Consider the following 17,216-nt stretch of genomic DNA (forward strand, 5'->3'; position numbering starts at 1 on the left):
AAAAAAAAAAAAAAGCGACAATTCTCTGGCAAGTCAGAGAGCTGGGGATTGGTCTACACAGAGCTCAGTAAACAGACTCCAAGAGGCCTGGTTCAAGTTCTTCTCCAGGGCCACCATGCCTTCCATGGTGTCCAGGGCTTCACCCCACTCATCTTGGGATGGTGTTGGCCCATCTCAGTAGAGTGAGAGCAACCTCTGCACTGATTTCATGTCTACAAGAGATGCTGGGCACCCTTAAGCTTCTCCTTCTGACTTACAGAAGACGTGGCTCAAGCCCTCTGGAGTCCTACCATCACAGTTGAAATATAAGCCCAGAGAGAGGGTTTCTGTTGATGAGTGGGCTTGGAAGCTGACTGCTAGTAGCACCAGTGAGGTGCCCCTGAGCTCTTTGAATTCACTGTTCTTCTCATCCTTACTGAGGACCTCGGGAAGCCCTGTAGCAGTCCCAGAGTGATGGGACTCCCTTCCTGGCCTGAGATACCCAGTTAGCACCTGTGAATCAGAATTTCATCTTCACAGCAATAAAACATCTATCCTTTGCATCTGTGACAGCCTCCCCTGTAATTTATGCATTCTATGTGATCAAGCCCTGAGCCTTTGGAGTGGGAACACTGACTCCAAGACCCTAGACTACCAGAGAGCTAACCCTAGGGAGTATCAAATAGTGAGAACTGACACAAAGGAAACTGCTTGAATACAAGACCTGGCAACACCCAACCACCAGTAGCACCCTGTGTAGGATGCCTCATCTAAATAATAGACAAAATAAAAATACAACCCCAGTCATCAGCAGACAGGATTATCACTTCACTCAGCCTTGCCCATCAGAGGAAAAACAAACAAACAAACAGCACAAATCTCACCCTATATGAAGCTTACACAAACCACTGGACCAACCTTAGGAGGGCAGAAGCTAAAAGGAAGAAATAATTCAACCTTGAAGCCTGGGAAAAGGAGACTGCAAACACAATAGATTAAAAAAAGATAATGAAAAGGCAGAGAAATGCTACACAAATGAAGGAACAAACTGAAACACAGAAGTCCAAATAAATGAAGAGGAAATAGGCAAACTACCTGAAAAAGAATTCATAATAATGATAGTAAAGATAATCAAAAAACTTGAAAACAAAATGGAGTAAATGCAAGAATCAATTAACAAAGACCTAGAAGAATTATGAAACAAGTCGCCAGTCCAGGTTCGATGCATGATATTGGATGCTTGGGGCTGGTGCACTGGGATGACCCAGAGGGATGGTACGGGGAGGGAGGAGGGAGGAGGGTTCAGGATGGGGAACACGTGTATACCTGTGGCAGATTCATGTTGATATATGGCAAAACCAATAAAATATTGTAAAGTTAAAAAATAAAATTAAAAAAAATTTCAAAAAAAAAAAAAAGAATAAACATACAGAGACAAACAACACAATTACTGAAATTAAAAATACTCTAGAAGGAATCAATAGCAGAATATCTGAAACTGAAGAACAAATTAGTGAGCTGGAAGACAAAATGCTGACGATAACTTCTGAAGAGCAGAATAAAGTAAAAAGAATGAAAACAACTGAAGATAGTCTCAGAGACCTCTGGGACAATGTCAAGTGCACCAACATTCAAATTATAGGGGTCCCAGAAGAAGAAGAGAAAAAGAAAGGATATGAGAAAATTTTGAAGAGATTATAGTTGAAAATTTCCCCAACATGGAAAATTAAACAGTCAATCAAGTCCAAGAGGCACAAAGAGCCCCATACAGGATAAACCCAAGGAGAAACATGTCAAGACACATACTAATCAAAACTAAGAAAGACTAAACAGAAAGAAAGAATATTAAGAGCAGCAAGGGAGAAGCAACAAGTAACATACAAGGGAAACCCCATGTGCTTAACAGCTGATCTTTCAGCAGAAACTCTGCAGGCTAGAAGGGAATGGCAGGATATATCCAAACTATTGAAAGGGAAAAACCTACAACCAAGATTAACTGTACCTGGCAAGGATCTCATTCAAACTTGATGGAGAAAAAAAAAGCTTTTCAGACAAGCAAAAGTTAAGAGAATTCAGTACTACCAAACCAGCTTTACAACAAATGTTAAAGGGACTTATATAATCAAGAAATACAAGAGAAGAAAAAAGATCTACAAAATCAACCCCAAACAATTAAGAAAATGGCAATAAGAACATATATATATAAATAATTACTTTAAATGTAAATGGACTAAATGCTCCAACCAAAAGACATAGATTGGCTGAATGGATTAAAAAACAAGACCCATATATATGCTGTCTACAAGAAACCCCACTTCATACCTCAAGACACATACAGACTGAAAGTGAGAGGATGGAAAAATATATTCCATGCAAATGGGAAGCAAAAGAAAGCTGGAATAACAATCCTCATATCAGAAAAAATAGACCTGGAAATAAAGAAGATCACAAGAGATAAGGAAGGACACTACATAATGATCCAGGGATCAATCCAAGAGGAAGACATAACAATTGTAAATATCTATGCACCCAACATAGGAGCAGCTCAATACATAAGACAAACACTAACACACTTAATAGGAGAAATTGCCAATAACACAATAATAGTAGGAGACTTTAACACCCCACTCACACTAATGGACAGATCATCAAAACAGAAAATTAATAAGGAAACATAAGGCTTAAATGATACATTAGATGAGATGGATATCATTGATATCTTTAGGACATTCCATCCAAATGCAGAAGAATACACCTTCTTCTCAAATGCACATGGAACATTCTACAGGATAGACCACACCTTAGATCACAAATCAAACCTCAGTAAGTTTAACAAAATTGAAATCATATCAAGCATCTTTTCTGGCCACAACACTATGAGATGAGATATCAATTACAAGAAAAAAGCTGTAAGAAACACAGACATATGGAGATTAAACAACACATTTCTCAATAACCAACAGGTTACTGAAGAAATCAAAAGGGAAATCAAAAAATTTCTAGAAACAAATGACAATGAAAACATGACAACTCAAAACCTATGGGATGAAGCAAAAGCAGTTCTAGGAGGGAAGTTTACAGCAATACATTTATACCTCAAGAAAAAAGAAAAATATAGAATAGACAACCTAACTTAACACCTAAAACAACTGGAAAAAGAGGAACAAAAAACCCCCAAAATTAGTAGAAGGAAAGAAATCATAAAGATCCTTGTAGAAATAAATGAAAAAGAAATGAAAGAAACAATAATAGAACTGAAAGCTGGTTCTTTGAGAAGATAAACAAAATTGGAAAACCGTTAGCCAGACTCATTAAGAAAAAAAGAGAGAAGAATCAAATCAACAAAATTAGAAATGAAAAAGGAGAGGTTACAACAGACAATGCAGAAATACAAAGGATTATAAGAGACTATTATGAACAACTATATGGCAATAAAATGGATAACCTGGAAGAAATGGACAGATTCTTAGAAAAGTTCAATCTTCCAAGACTGAACCAGGAAGAAATAGAAATTATGAACAACCTAATTATATGCACTGAAATTGAAGCTGTGATCAAAAATCTCCCAAAACCCAAAAGCCCAGGACCAGATGACTTCACAGAAGAATTCTATCAAATATTTAGAGATGAGCTAATTTAGCCTATCCTCTAAAACTGTTTCAAAAAATTTCAGAGGAAGGAACACTTCCAAACTCATTCTACGAGGCCACCATTACCCTGATACCAAAACCAGACAAAGGCAACACAGAAAAAAAGAAAACTACAGGCCAAAATCACTGATGAACATAGATGTAAAAATCCTCAACAAAATGTTAGCAAACAGAATTCAGCAACACATCAGGAGGCTCATATACCATGATCAAGTTGGGTTTATTCCAGCAAAGCAAGGATTCTTCAATATACACAAATCAATCAATGTGATACTCTATATTAACAAATTGAAAGATAACCATATGAAAATCTCAATAGATGCAAAAAAAGCCTTTGACAAAATTTGGCACCCATTTATGATTAAAACTCTTCAAAAAATGGGCATAGAAGGAACCTACCTCAACATAGTAAAGACCACATATGATAAGCCTACAGCAAACATTATTCTCAATGGTGAAAACTTGAAAGCATTCCCCCTAAGATCAAGAATAAGACAACGGTGTCCTCTTGTCTGGAAACTCCCTTGGATGGAGGAGCCTGGTAGGCTGCGGTCCATGGGGTCATGAAGAGTTGGACATGACTGAGCGACTTCCCTTTCACTTTTCACTTTCATGCCTTGGAGAAGGAAATGGCAACGCACTCCAGTGTACTTGCATGGAGAACCCGGGGATGGCAGAGCCTGGTGGGCTGCTGTCTATGGGGTTGCACAGAGTCGGACACAACTGAAGCGACTTAGCAGCAGCAGCAGCAGCAGCAGCAGAAGACCCCTATGATACTACAATTTCTTTCTGGGACTTGGCATACAGTTAAGCACTCACGTAGGTGTGAACTTGTGGAAAATTGCTGAAATGTGTGGTTGCAAGAGCAGGAAAATATAGGGCCACAAAGCTTCAGGATATCACAGATATAGATAAATATAAACACACATACATAAATATTCATATTAAATATTTTCAACAAACAATCTAACAGAAGCAAAGAGATTAAGAAGAGGTGGCAAGGATACACAGAAGAACTATACAAAAAAGTTCTTAATCACCTTGGTAATCACGATGGTGTGGGCACTGACCTTGAGCCAGACATCCTGGAGTGTGACGTCAAGTGGGCCTTAGAAAGCATTACTATGAACAAAGCTAGTGGAGATGATGGAATTCCAATTGAGCTTTTTCAAATCCTGAAAGATGATGCTGTTAGAGTGTTGGACTCAATATGCCAGCAAATTTGGAAAACTCAGCAATGGTCCAAGGACTGAACAAGGTCAGTTTTCATTTTAATCCCAGAAAAGGACAATGCCAAAAGAATGTTCAAATTACCATATGATTGCACTTATTTCACATGCTAGCAAGATTATGCTCAAAATCCTTCAAGCTGGGCTCCAGCAGTACTTGAACTAAGAACTTCCAGATGTACAAGCTGGGTTTAGAAAAGACAGAGGAACCAGAGGTCAAATTGCCAACATCCATTGAATCATAGCTTAAACAGGAGAATTACAAAAATACCTGCTTCTGCTTCATTGACTACGCTAAAGCCTTTGTGTAGATAACAACAAACTGTGAAAAATTCTTAAAGAAATGAGAATACCAGATCAGCTTAACTGTTTCCTGAGAAACCTGTAGGCAGGACAAGAAGCAATAGTTGAAGCCAGACGTGGAACTACACACGGAGTTCAAAATTGGAAAAGGAATACGTCAAGGTTGTATATTGTCACCCTGCTTATTTAACTTCTAAGCAGAGTACATCATGTGAAATGCTGGGCTGGATGACTCACAAGCTGAAATCAAGATTGCTGGGAGGAATATCAACAACTTCAGATATTAAGATGATGCCACCCTAAGGGCAGAAAATGAAGAGAAAATAAAGAGCCTCTCGATGAAGGTAAATGAAGAGAGTGAAAAAAACTGGCTTAAAACTCAGCATTCATAAAATAAAGACCATGGTGTCCAGTCCCATCACTTCATGGCAAATAGAAGGGGAAAAAATTGAAACAGTGATAGACTTTATTTTCTTGGGCTCAAAATCACTGTGGACAGTGACTGCAGCCGTGAAATTAAAAGATGCTTGCTCCATGGAAGGAAAGATATGACAAACCTTGACAGCATATTAAAAAGCAGAGCTATCACTTTGCTGACAAAGTTCCATATAGTCAAAACTATGGTTGTTCCAGTAGTCATGTATGGGTGTGAGAGTTAGACCATAAAGAAGGCTGAGAGCTGCCAAGAATTGATGCCAAGAATTGATACTGGAGAAGACTCTTGAGAGTCCCTTGGATTCAAGGAGATCAAACCAGTCAGTCCTGAAGGAAATCAGTCCTGAATAGTAATTGGAAGGGACTGATGCTGAAGTTGAAGCTCTAATATTTTGGCCACCTGCTGTGAAGAGGTAACTCATTGGTAAAGATCCTGATGCTGGGAAAGACTGAGGGCAAGAGGAGAAGGGGGCAATAGAGGATGAGAGTGTTGGATGACATCACTGACTCAATGCACATGAGTTTGAGCAAACTCTGGGAGATGATGAAGGACAGGGAAGCCTTGTGTGCTGCAGTCCAGTGGGTAGCAGAGTCAGACACGACTTAGTGACTGAATAATGAGTCAGAAGAGAGTTAAGGAAAGTGATGGTTAAATTCAACTAGCTATCTTCTAAAATAAAAAAAGGCATTCGTGATTATTTTGTTGAATTTTTTTTCCCTAGAAAGTCATTTTCTTACTTGCTTTAAAACATGATTCATTTGCGAGGAATATAAAAGAATGTGGCAAAGCTGTGAACTAGCACGTAGCTGTCTTCAGCTTTCTTTAGATGCTCTAAGCTCACTTCCTATTCTGGACACACCAGTGTGGAGACTTAAGAAGACTAAGCAAAATTTTTAATGTGAAGACTCCAGTCTCCTACACAAAAGAGCTGATCTTTAATTTCCAGGGACAATTTATGAGAGAATTTGTTCAGTTAATGACATATCAATCTCACTTTAAGACAAAGCTATAATTCTCTGTGTGCTCAATATGCTGCTTGAGTTCTTATAGACACTCAACTAAATCAACAAAAGCAGGTATATTTCTTAAAATAGAAAAAGAGATAATTATGACTATGTTTGAAACCACTATCAGAAGAGAACAAGATTTACCTTTGAAAACAATATTAAAGTGATAAAAGATCTACCTATAAAGAGTTATTGAGATAATGGTACAAGTCACTTGAGTTTACCTTAGATAATATTTGTGGAATATTTGGTTTATTTTTCCATTAGTTATATCCAAGTCTGTTATATTCAAGTCTCTATCATTCATGTGTATGTTATAAAAATTGATCTATCTTTATCTACTATTTTGTAAATGTCTACCTTATTATTCAATGGGTGGAGAATAGAAAGCACCTTAAAAAATAATCCCCAGTAACAGATAATAAAGAACAAAAGCTGTAGAAGTTATATGTAAAACTGATATAGTAGGCCTCTTCTACTTTGAGTGATTCTTATGTTTGCTTTTGATTATTAATACCTTGATGGAGATTGTGGCCATAATATTATGAGATGACTATAAGGCATGCTATTATGCCTTACTTGCACAACATTTCAGCCTTTTAAGAACATTAATATTGACATTATCTCTGTGAGATTACATCAGTAATAATTGCATAATGGACAAAAGAGGAAATCCTTAATTTTTTGGAAGTAGAAAACATTTAGGGATTCAAAGGTTGAAATTTTAAAATCACAAAAAAATCCACTTTTTAAAAAAACATTTCACTTTTCCTTTCTTTATTTGAAGTATGATCTGAGTTTAGTAAAAATAATATTAATAATTTATTTTGAATGCTAGTCAAGGAAGAAATTACAATTTCTTATTTGAGGACTTTTGAATGACCAATGTATTTCAGTTACCGGGGTGTCTAAATTGATTCTGTAATATAATTTCTAAAGGATCACAAATAAAAAAAATGATTTATGTCTTTCTACTGAATTTTTTTCTAGTTCATGTCCATCCTTTCAATGAAATGGAAACATCTGAAAAACTGGCATCCAAAGACCAGGCATCAAATAGTTATTGGCACCTTTGTATTATATGTGACTTAAATGTCTTTGGTAGGCATGTTTTGTGTTATGTCTTTTTTCTAATAAAGTAGGGAGAGTCAAATGTTCTGACCACTCATATTACTGGGAAAATAGAGATATTGATAAATATATAATCATAAATTAAAATCACTGAAAATTTCCAATCACAGTCCACTTACAAACATGAATATTTATGTCCCTAGGTAATAAATATTCTTCCCATAAATTAATAAGTTGGCATCTGATTTAGAAATTAGTATTCTAAAATTTTGTTGATATGAATCTGCCCTCTGAATTAACTAACTAAATCAGATTTGCAGATTTTCAAAATGGAGAATCAGCTTGGAATAGCTTCTCTTGGTGACATCTAGAAGAAATTTGTGGATAATACCTTTATACATCTCTCAAGAAAAGCTAAAATAAATTGAAAGTACCAGAAAGCTAGGATGTTCAGATAATAAAGCAGAACTGAAAGACAATGAGAGACTGTGCTACTGCTAAGTTGCTTCAGTCGTGTCCGACTCTGTGCGACCCCATAGATGGCAGCCCACCAGGCTCCCCCATCCCTGGGATTCTCCGGGCAAGAACACTGGAGTGGATTGCCATTTCCTTCTCCAATGCATGAAAGTGAAAAGTGAAAGTGAAGTCGCTTAGTCGTGTCCGACTCCTAGTGACCCCATGGACTGCAGCCCACGAGGCTCCTCCATCCATGGGATTTTCCAGGCAAGAGTACTGGAGTGGGGTGCCATTGCCTTCACTCCTCCTAATTCATGTGTGAATCCAGATGCTTACTTCTCAATTGTTACAATGTATCCTTGAGAAATTCTCAAGAGGTTGCTACTTGATAAAAACAGAGTGTCTCAAATACAGTTTATTGGCAGAAAACACCTTTGTGGTTTCAGCACATTAAGAACTAAAAAATAAAAAACCTCATTGCTGTTGTAACAGCCGCAGAAAAGTGTATCTGTGAATGCACATGAGATACCTTCTGGGGGCTTCCAGAACTAAGTTTCAACTTGAAGTTTAAATTCCAAGGCAACAGAGAACCACTAGAGTCAGGTTGCTAGCTGACATTAGCCTGGACTTACATTAGCTGATATTAGCCTGGACCATTCAACAAATCATGTTAATCTCTTTATATACAACTTCTTTGAACATTTCTTCTCCTGTATCTTCCCCCTGCAAGAGGAGCCTTTGCCACATCATCCAAAGGTGATGGATATGTGATGTCTTATGTGACCATGCTGGCATATGGTATTGCTTGAGAAACACTAGTCTTTTCTCTTATTATTGTTCTTGTTTCTGTTTGAAGAATCTCTATGTAGTGAGGAGTATACTTTTGAGGTTGTCCTTTGTACATTATATTGAAAAGGAAACACCATGACATATATCAGAATCAAAGGCATAATAAAGCCTGTCAACTGACAATGTGTGATGCCTGACAATAAATGATAATATGTGGCATCTCTGTACCTGAGAAGCCTTTCTGGGCAAGTATTCTGTCTTCTGGCAATTTCCCAAGAAGAGTTCTGAAGTTACTCTGATTTAGAGATGCCTTTACTCTTGACCCTCTTTTCATCCAAGAAAGGACATGAGTGTAGAGTTTTATACACACATATATGTATATATATATGGACTATATAGTTCATGGAATTCTCTGGGCCAGAATACCAGAGTGGGTAGCCTTTCCCTTCTCCAAGGGATCTTCCCAACCCAGGGATTGAATCCAGGTCTCCCACATTACAGGCATATTCTTTACCAACTGAGCCACAAGGGAAGCCCATATATATATGGGCCTATATATATATATATATATAAATGGCTATTTTATAACTAGTTGTAGCAATAAGCTACTCTGAATAACAGTTTCACCAAATCTAAATGGAAACTTCTTTTTGATTTTTCTTCACATTCAGTGGGGAAATAGCTACAAAGAAGAAAGGAAATAATGGGCTTCCCAGGTAGCTCAGTGGGTAAGGAATCTGCCTGCAATGCAGGAGACAGAGGAGATATGGGATTGATCCCTGGGTTGGAAGATCCCCAGGAGGAGGGCATGGCAACCTACTCCAGTATTCCTTCCTAGAGAATCTCAAGGACAGAGGAGCCTTGTGGGCTACAGTCCATAAGGTTGCATAGACTGGAACACGACTAAAGCGACTGAGCACACACATGTACACACACACACTAAAACTAACAGAGATGTTTATTGAAGAATATTCAGAATCTGGTGATAGTGTAGAAAAGTAAGACTATCAGCTCCTTGATCAAGGAGCTGTGTGGAATCCCCAACCTCATGTATTCCATGTGGCTGGGTGACATTCCTTGTCATATTAGTTTGGCAATATTTGGAAGGTCAGTAAGCCATCATTCTTCTATTTGTAAAATGGGAATAATAACCACTTTACCCAGGTGAGGAGTAAATGTGATGTTTCATGTGACCATACTGGTGTATAATATTTCTCAGCAAATAGTAGCCATTAATTATTATAGTAAGTAATCTGTGGCTACAAACTCAGGAACTGTGCAGCAGCTAGCCATATATCTCAAACTAAGCTTATTCTTTGTTACAAAAAGTACATATCTTCCCAGTGTAAAATCTCTACATGTTTCTATATCATGTGTAATTTCATAGAGAATAAAAATTGGAGTTATTAATATATGTTGTATGAAATAGCTCTATGAAGTGACATCATAAAGCTTTTTCACAAAATATGTGTTAATACCTTTAAAGCTTTAATGTGATATACTATTTGTCCTTAAATATTGCTCAAGGTTGGGTTTCTAAAGGGAATGTTTAAAAGCTAATTCCTAGTGATAGAAAAATGAATGCATGCAGAAACTCAGCAACATATTTATCAGTTTCATAAATAATGTGAAATTATTATGAACTAATAATTATTATGAAATAATATTCATAATTAGTAAATAAATATTATTTAATAGTATTATAAATAATAATTATGTATAATGATTATTTATTCATTATTAAATAATAATTAATTATTATTCATTATGAAATAATGTGAAATTAATGTAAACACACATATAAATTATGTGTGGAATTATATTGTGATTTAAGAAAATATACATATGGTTACAGTTTACATAGAAAGAGAATGCAGTAACATATTCTGCAGTTCTATTTTCAAAATATCATAAATACCTGGAGAAACATGATTATTAGTCATAATACTCAGGGTTTTCAGCATATTAGCATCCAAATGAACATGTTTGGGTCTTATTAAAATATTCAATTTTAAGACCAAAACCTTTATATGAAAATCTATCATTTGTATAACCCAATCATTCTACCTGAGTATGTAATGGGTGCCTGAACTCTTTACAATGCAGAGAAAATGAGTTTTCATGTTCACAGTTGTGGTTTACATAGACTCCAAATTATCTCCATGTTGACAGAATAGAAGGTAGCTAGACAGCAAATATGTTTAAAAGACAACATATGGTGATGTCCTGCATGATGTGGTCCCGTTTAACTTTCCAACATCAGCTGGTATCACTTTGACTTGTTTTATCCAGATACAGCACTTCTTTAACATAGACCCATTGCATCTCTATCTAGATCTGAATATTAGCTTTTTCTAGTTCTCTACACAGTAACTTACTGAGGTAACTTCCCCAAAGCCTATACTTCTCATGACATTTGTCCTATTATGGCTGCCTTTCTGCATTTATGGGAATCCCTACATCATGAATTTCACCTGTCCAACATAAACATCATAACTCAGAATCCCAGGCATTAGGAAGCAGATAGATGATCAAGAATCACCAATCTAACACTTTCAATTAGCTCCCCAAAGCTTGGAGTGCTTCTCTTTTTGTTGTCACCACAGGCAATAGAGGTATCTTCGACAGTGGAAACTGGCAGTTTTCCAGGGATTAAAACATTGAGTTCTTCATACCAACGTGACATTGGTAAGCACCAGAAATGACTTATAGCAGTCATGCAGAAACATCAGCAGTTCTTGCTTCATCAGGCCAGTTCTGTGGTGTGGTTTTACATCTTGTCCTGCAACGCTTTGTCTTAAAGTCTGGTTCCGCATTCCTCCCAGCAATGTATGAATATATGTAGAATATAAATGTTGTCTAGTAAAGATCTAGAGTCAGCTTCCATTGCTTGCAACTAAGAATTCTGTTAAACATTATCAAATACAGCCCTACCTAAGAGAATCTCCTTTAGATACTTTCTTCCTCAGGGATATTGTTTTGTTTCCTTCTTGAAATTTGATACACAATTACTTTGTTTTTTTGACTTGCTAAGTCCGACTCTGTGCGATCCCATAGATGGCAGGCCACCAGGCTCCGCCGTACCTGGGATTCTCCAGGCAAGAACACTGGAGTGGGTTGCCATTTCCTTCTCCAATGCATGAAAGTGGAAAGTGAAAGTGAAGTCGCTCAGTCGTCTCCGACCCTCAGTGACCCCATGGACTGCAGCCTTCCAGGCTTCTCTGTCCGTGGGATTTTCCAGGCAAGAGTACTGGAGAGGGGTGCCATTGCCTTCTCCGATTTTTTTTTTTTTTTTTTTTTGACTTAGGTTTTATATATCTCCAAATGGATTGTAAGCTTCTGGAGAGTGTAAAGAGTGTCTTTTTAAGCACTACTGTGTCCCCAGCACCAAGTATAATTTTTAATATTTAATAATCACTCAATAAATATTTATAAAGCATTTGAAAGCTTTCATTATCTCAGCTTCTATTATTTGCATGATAAATGAATCAATGAATTAAAGAAACTCCTTCTAACTTAGTCTGATTTCCGCAGCCTAAGTAAGCCTAGGCAAAGGGTTATGGTTTTTGCTTAATCAGAAAGTGCAAAAAGCTGAAGTGAGGGGCAAGGAGACTTGAGGAAATCTGGCAAGAGAATCATTTTGAGAATCTGCTATTGAGTTGACTGCCATTGTGTGAGCCTGACTGTTTGTATTGTTGGATTAAGAAGCTAAATACTGGTGTCTCAGAACAGTCCACTGTGGTGGTGCGGGGCAAGAATTTATACACTCTTAGCTTCCCCTCAACAAAGATGTGCTGTCTGGGATGTGAATTCCCCTCCCTTCTGGTCACTAATAGATGTTCAGAAGCATTCTACACCCTCAACAGGGGAGCAGTAGAGCAGGACACAAGGAGAACACAGCACTGCCAAGAAGAAAGGAGTGATCAAGTTATAGCTGCTGGAAGAAGACTGCAACTCTTACAGAGCTCCTGACTATAGGGACAGCTCAAATGAGGAAAAGTTAAACTGAAAGGCGTCCAACACACTTTACTTCTCAAACTGTACCTTGGAAAAAGAGGTGAATTGAAACCTTGCTCTGAGCTTGTGTAAAGGACATCATTTTGTTTTCTTGGATGTTCTTCTGTGAGAATTAACTCTTCATTCAAATAGCCATAGAAAAGGTTTCTGATGATTTGTACTGTAGCCCTAGAAACCTGGCCACTTCTGATTAGTTCGGGTGTGAGCACTTAAATTTCCAGTCTGGGACAATTAGAGTCTCATTTTGGTGACCTGAAATTGGGAGCTGGAGTTGGGGAGAAGAGAGTTTAGTCTATTCCTGAATGCTATGTCTGTAACATTTAAAGACAAAAGCTCACAGATAAAATATGCCTAGTAAATAAAACTCTCAGGAGGGGCATTTTGCTCTGCAAAGTTAAAATAATAGCTTAGTGGGAGCACCTGTGACTATATGAATGGAAAGCAAATAGAGTAACAGCAATAATAAACATGTTAGCATTCCACTAAGTTATTATTCTTGTGCCTTTCTTCTCTAGAGACTTAAGGCTTTAGTACCTAAATGGCTTTCATATCCTCTTCTTTATACCCTCCTAATTTATACATTTAGAATTTCTCTCCTTCTAAATGCTTCTTATTTCAACATCATTCATACTCTGGATGCTACATTTTTATCGACCTGAGATAAGGCTGACCCAACATCGTGTCCTTGCTAGTACATACTATTGCTGGTATCTAATTGCATACTTTCCATGCCCCCATGCCCACCTCCCTTGGACAAGGAAGTGAGATAGAGTGTAAGACAGAGGCGCATGAAAAAAGTATGTAAGGGTGACAATTCTCCTAAATTATGTGTTTGCCTATTGTCACAAAATTTACCTTGAATTGTGCTTGTTAAATACAATTCGTAGATACAGGTGTTTTTGTCCTATAAGACTAAAATCATAGGTAGCTTAGCTTAGTGGAAATGCTTGTGATTAAGTTCACAATTAAAGTGCAAGTGGGAGAAGGCAATGGCAGCCACTCCAGTACTCTTGCCTGGCAAATCCCATGGACCGAGGAGCCTGGTAGGCTGCAGTCCATTGGGTCGCTAAGAGTCGGACACGACTGAGCGACTTCACTTTCACTTTTCACTTTCATGCATTGGAGAAGGAAATGGCAACCCACTCCAGTGTTCTTGCCTGGAGAATCCCAGGGAGGGTAGAGTCTGGTGGGCTGCCGTCTATGGGGTTGCACAGAGTTGGACACGACTGAAGCGACTTAGCAGCAAAGTGCAAGTGACAAGAAGCATACTAGCATTTCATTAAATTAATAATCTTACAGTATTTCTTTTAAAATGTTTTAAATGCAGTCCACTATTAACAACTAAATTTAGAGAGACTGTTAGAGACAGTAGTATTTTTCCTGCATCACGTTCTCACTTGATCTAGGAAAGTGATAAAGTATACATGCTGGAGTCAGAAATATGCAATTTTAATTCTTTCACTTTTACTTTTCCCATTTCCTTTTCTAACTGCTTTTATTAAGTCTGAATTCAAATATTCAAATCTGTTTCTGAAGATGAAGTTTAATATCCTTGACACTTTTTCAAAGAATTCTCCAAGCACTTGTAAAAGAGTCTTTCTCAAGTAGAATGGAACTATATGTATATATAGGGCTTCCCTGGTAGCTTAGCTGGTAAAGGATCTGCCTGCAATGCAGGAGACCTCAGTTTGATTCCTGGGTAGGGAAGAACCCCTGGAGAAGGGGTAGGCCACCCACTCTAGTATTCTCACCTGGAGAATTCCATGGGAGGAATCACATGGGAGGCCCATGGGATCACAGAGTTGGACACAACTGAGCGACTAAGCACAGCACACACACACACACACACACACACACACACATACATGAATAATGATAGTAGTGATTATTCCTGCAGCTCCCCAAAATATTTTTCCAATTATTAGGGCAATGCTAGTCTGAATGAGGATGTACATAGAATAAAACAATTTCTTTTTTCAAGCAAGTAAGATAGTTCAGGAGGATGACTTGCTGATTACAAGCATGGCATTGGATTTAGACAAACTTAACTTTAGATTCTTGTTTTGTAATTAATGCATTTAACTTACATTGTGGCCTTGAATTCTGTTTCTCATCTTTAAAATGTATCAATACCTACCCATGCATAGTAGTTGTACAGATAAATAAGATAATGGAGGGCTGAGCATATGTTGGGTATGCAACGTAAGGCTGCTCAGGGGGAAAGTATAGCTCAGCGACCGAGGAGCGATGCGTCTGCCACCTCCTCTTCCTCTACCGCCTACTAGTCATGTGATCTTGCACAGATCAGCTGGCTCTCTGAGACTTGGTTTCTCAATTTTGAAATGGTGGCTATCCTATATTTTACAGGGTGTTTTCTTGAGCCAGTTTTATATGATGTATGTAAAGAACTTAGCACAGTACCTGACACATGACAAGTACTCTATAAAAGCTTGCTATGAAAGCCTCAGCTTCATCAGAAAAGATATCACTAGTTACACTGAAGCTTCTTGAAAAATTTATTAGGATACTATTCAGATCAGTTTTACCATCTAAAATGTAACTAAGAGGCATTTTCAATGTATATCACCAGATATAAATGATAAGAGACTTCTAAAAATAGTACTTATATTTAACATTTTTAACAACTTATCTATTAGGTAATAGTATCCTCAAGACTTTGCATTTCCCACCCATTGGACTATTTACATGTAGACATTGTAATATAACTTCTTTTTTTGAGAAGGATTTTTTAAAAGGAAAGAAAAGCAAAAATATTCTAGCGTATCTTTTATAAATTGTTTATTTCAAACCACATGCATACTCATAATTAAGAGTAATCCTCCTTTTTGATCTTTATCTCATTTTTCACATATCTGCCTGGTGTTTATTATTTTTGCTTAAGGTAAACCAATACTTGTGGTACTTTGAATAACAATGTGCAATCTTTAAAAAAAAGCAACATAAATATAGAAGTGGTAATATATTTTGGAAAGTAATATCTAGTATTACTCTGTCTTCTAGAATTTAATGTATTCCAGTATTTTATCTGGATGATTTATTTTGGTAACTTTTTTTTTTTATTATGCTATGAAAGCAACTTTCTGGAAGGAAAAAAAGAAACAAACACTGATTGAGTAGATAAGCCTACTTTTTTTTACTGCTCTGGGACCTAGAGTAGTATATATCCTTTCTTATCACAGACCTGTTTTTGAGGTAGGACAGAAAATGTGGAATTTATAAAAATCATGTCTACTTCTTGAATGATCCCAGGCAGGTTGTGATATTTTACAGGGTGTTTTCTTGAGCAGTTTTATATGATGTATGTATTTCCTTTAGAATCTGCTATTTCAAGTCCTTAAGCATCAATGTAAACCTGCATAGGAAAACTAAGCCAGTAAATATCCATCTAATGTCAAAGAATGTGCTTTTATCTTGGTATTCCAGAATCTATTACAGATTATGAGTCTAGGAAATAAACAGATGAGAGAACATGCTGCTGCTGCTGCTAAGTCGCTCCAGTTACGTCTGACTCCGTGCGACCCCATAGACGGCAGCCCACCAGGCTCCCCTGGGATTCTCCAGGCAAGAACACTGGAGTGGGTTGCCATTTCTTTCTCCAATGCATGAAAGTGAAAAGTGAAAGTGAAGTCGCTCAGTTGTGTCCGACTCTAAGCGACCCCATGGACTACAGCCCACCAGGCCCTCCGTCCATGGGATTTTCTAGGCAAGAGTACTGGAGTGGGATGCCATTGCCTTCTCCATGAGAGAACATATGTGCTTGTAAATTGAGTGAAATTTGTGACTATTCATGAATATTTGTTCTATGGGATGAGCTCATTCTTTTATTGTTTTTATAAATATTTTTATTAAGCAGTTTGTTTTATGTTAGAACAGTGTGTGTATGTATGCATATTACTGAGGACTTCTTAGGACCAGTCAATTTTAAACGAAATCAACCCTGAATATTCACTGGAAGGACTGTTGCTGAAGCTGAACCTCCAGTACTCTGGCCGCCTGATGCGAAGAACCGATTCATTGGAAAAGACCCTGATGCTGGGAAAGATTGAGGGCAAGGAATGAAGGAAGTGGCAGAAGATGAGCTGGTTATATAGCATCAGCAACTCAATGAGCATGAATTTGCGCAAACTCTGGGAGATACTAGAGGACAGAAGAGCATGGTGTGCCACTGTCCATGGGTTTGCAAAGAGTCGGACATGATTGAACAACTGAACAACAGCAATATTATGCCCCTAAAAAATTCCTTATGCAAATTTACTCT

The sequence above is a fragment of the Bos indicus genome, chromosome 6 (genome assembly GCF_029378745.1).
Source record: "Bos indicus isolate NIAB-ARS_2022 breed Sahiwal x Tharparkar chromosome 6, NIAB-ARS_B.indTharparkar_mat_pri_1.0, whole genome shotgun sequence".
Taxonomy (NCBI): Eukaryota; Metazoa; Chordata; class Mammalia; order Artiodactyla; family Bovidae; genus Bos; species Bos indicus.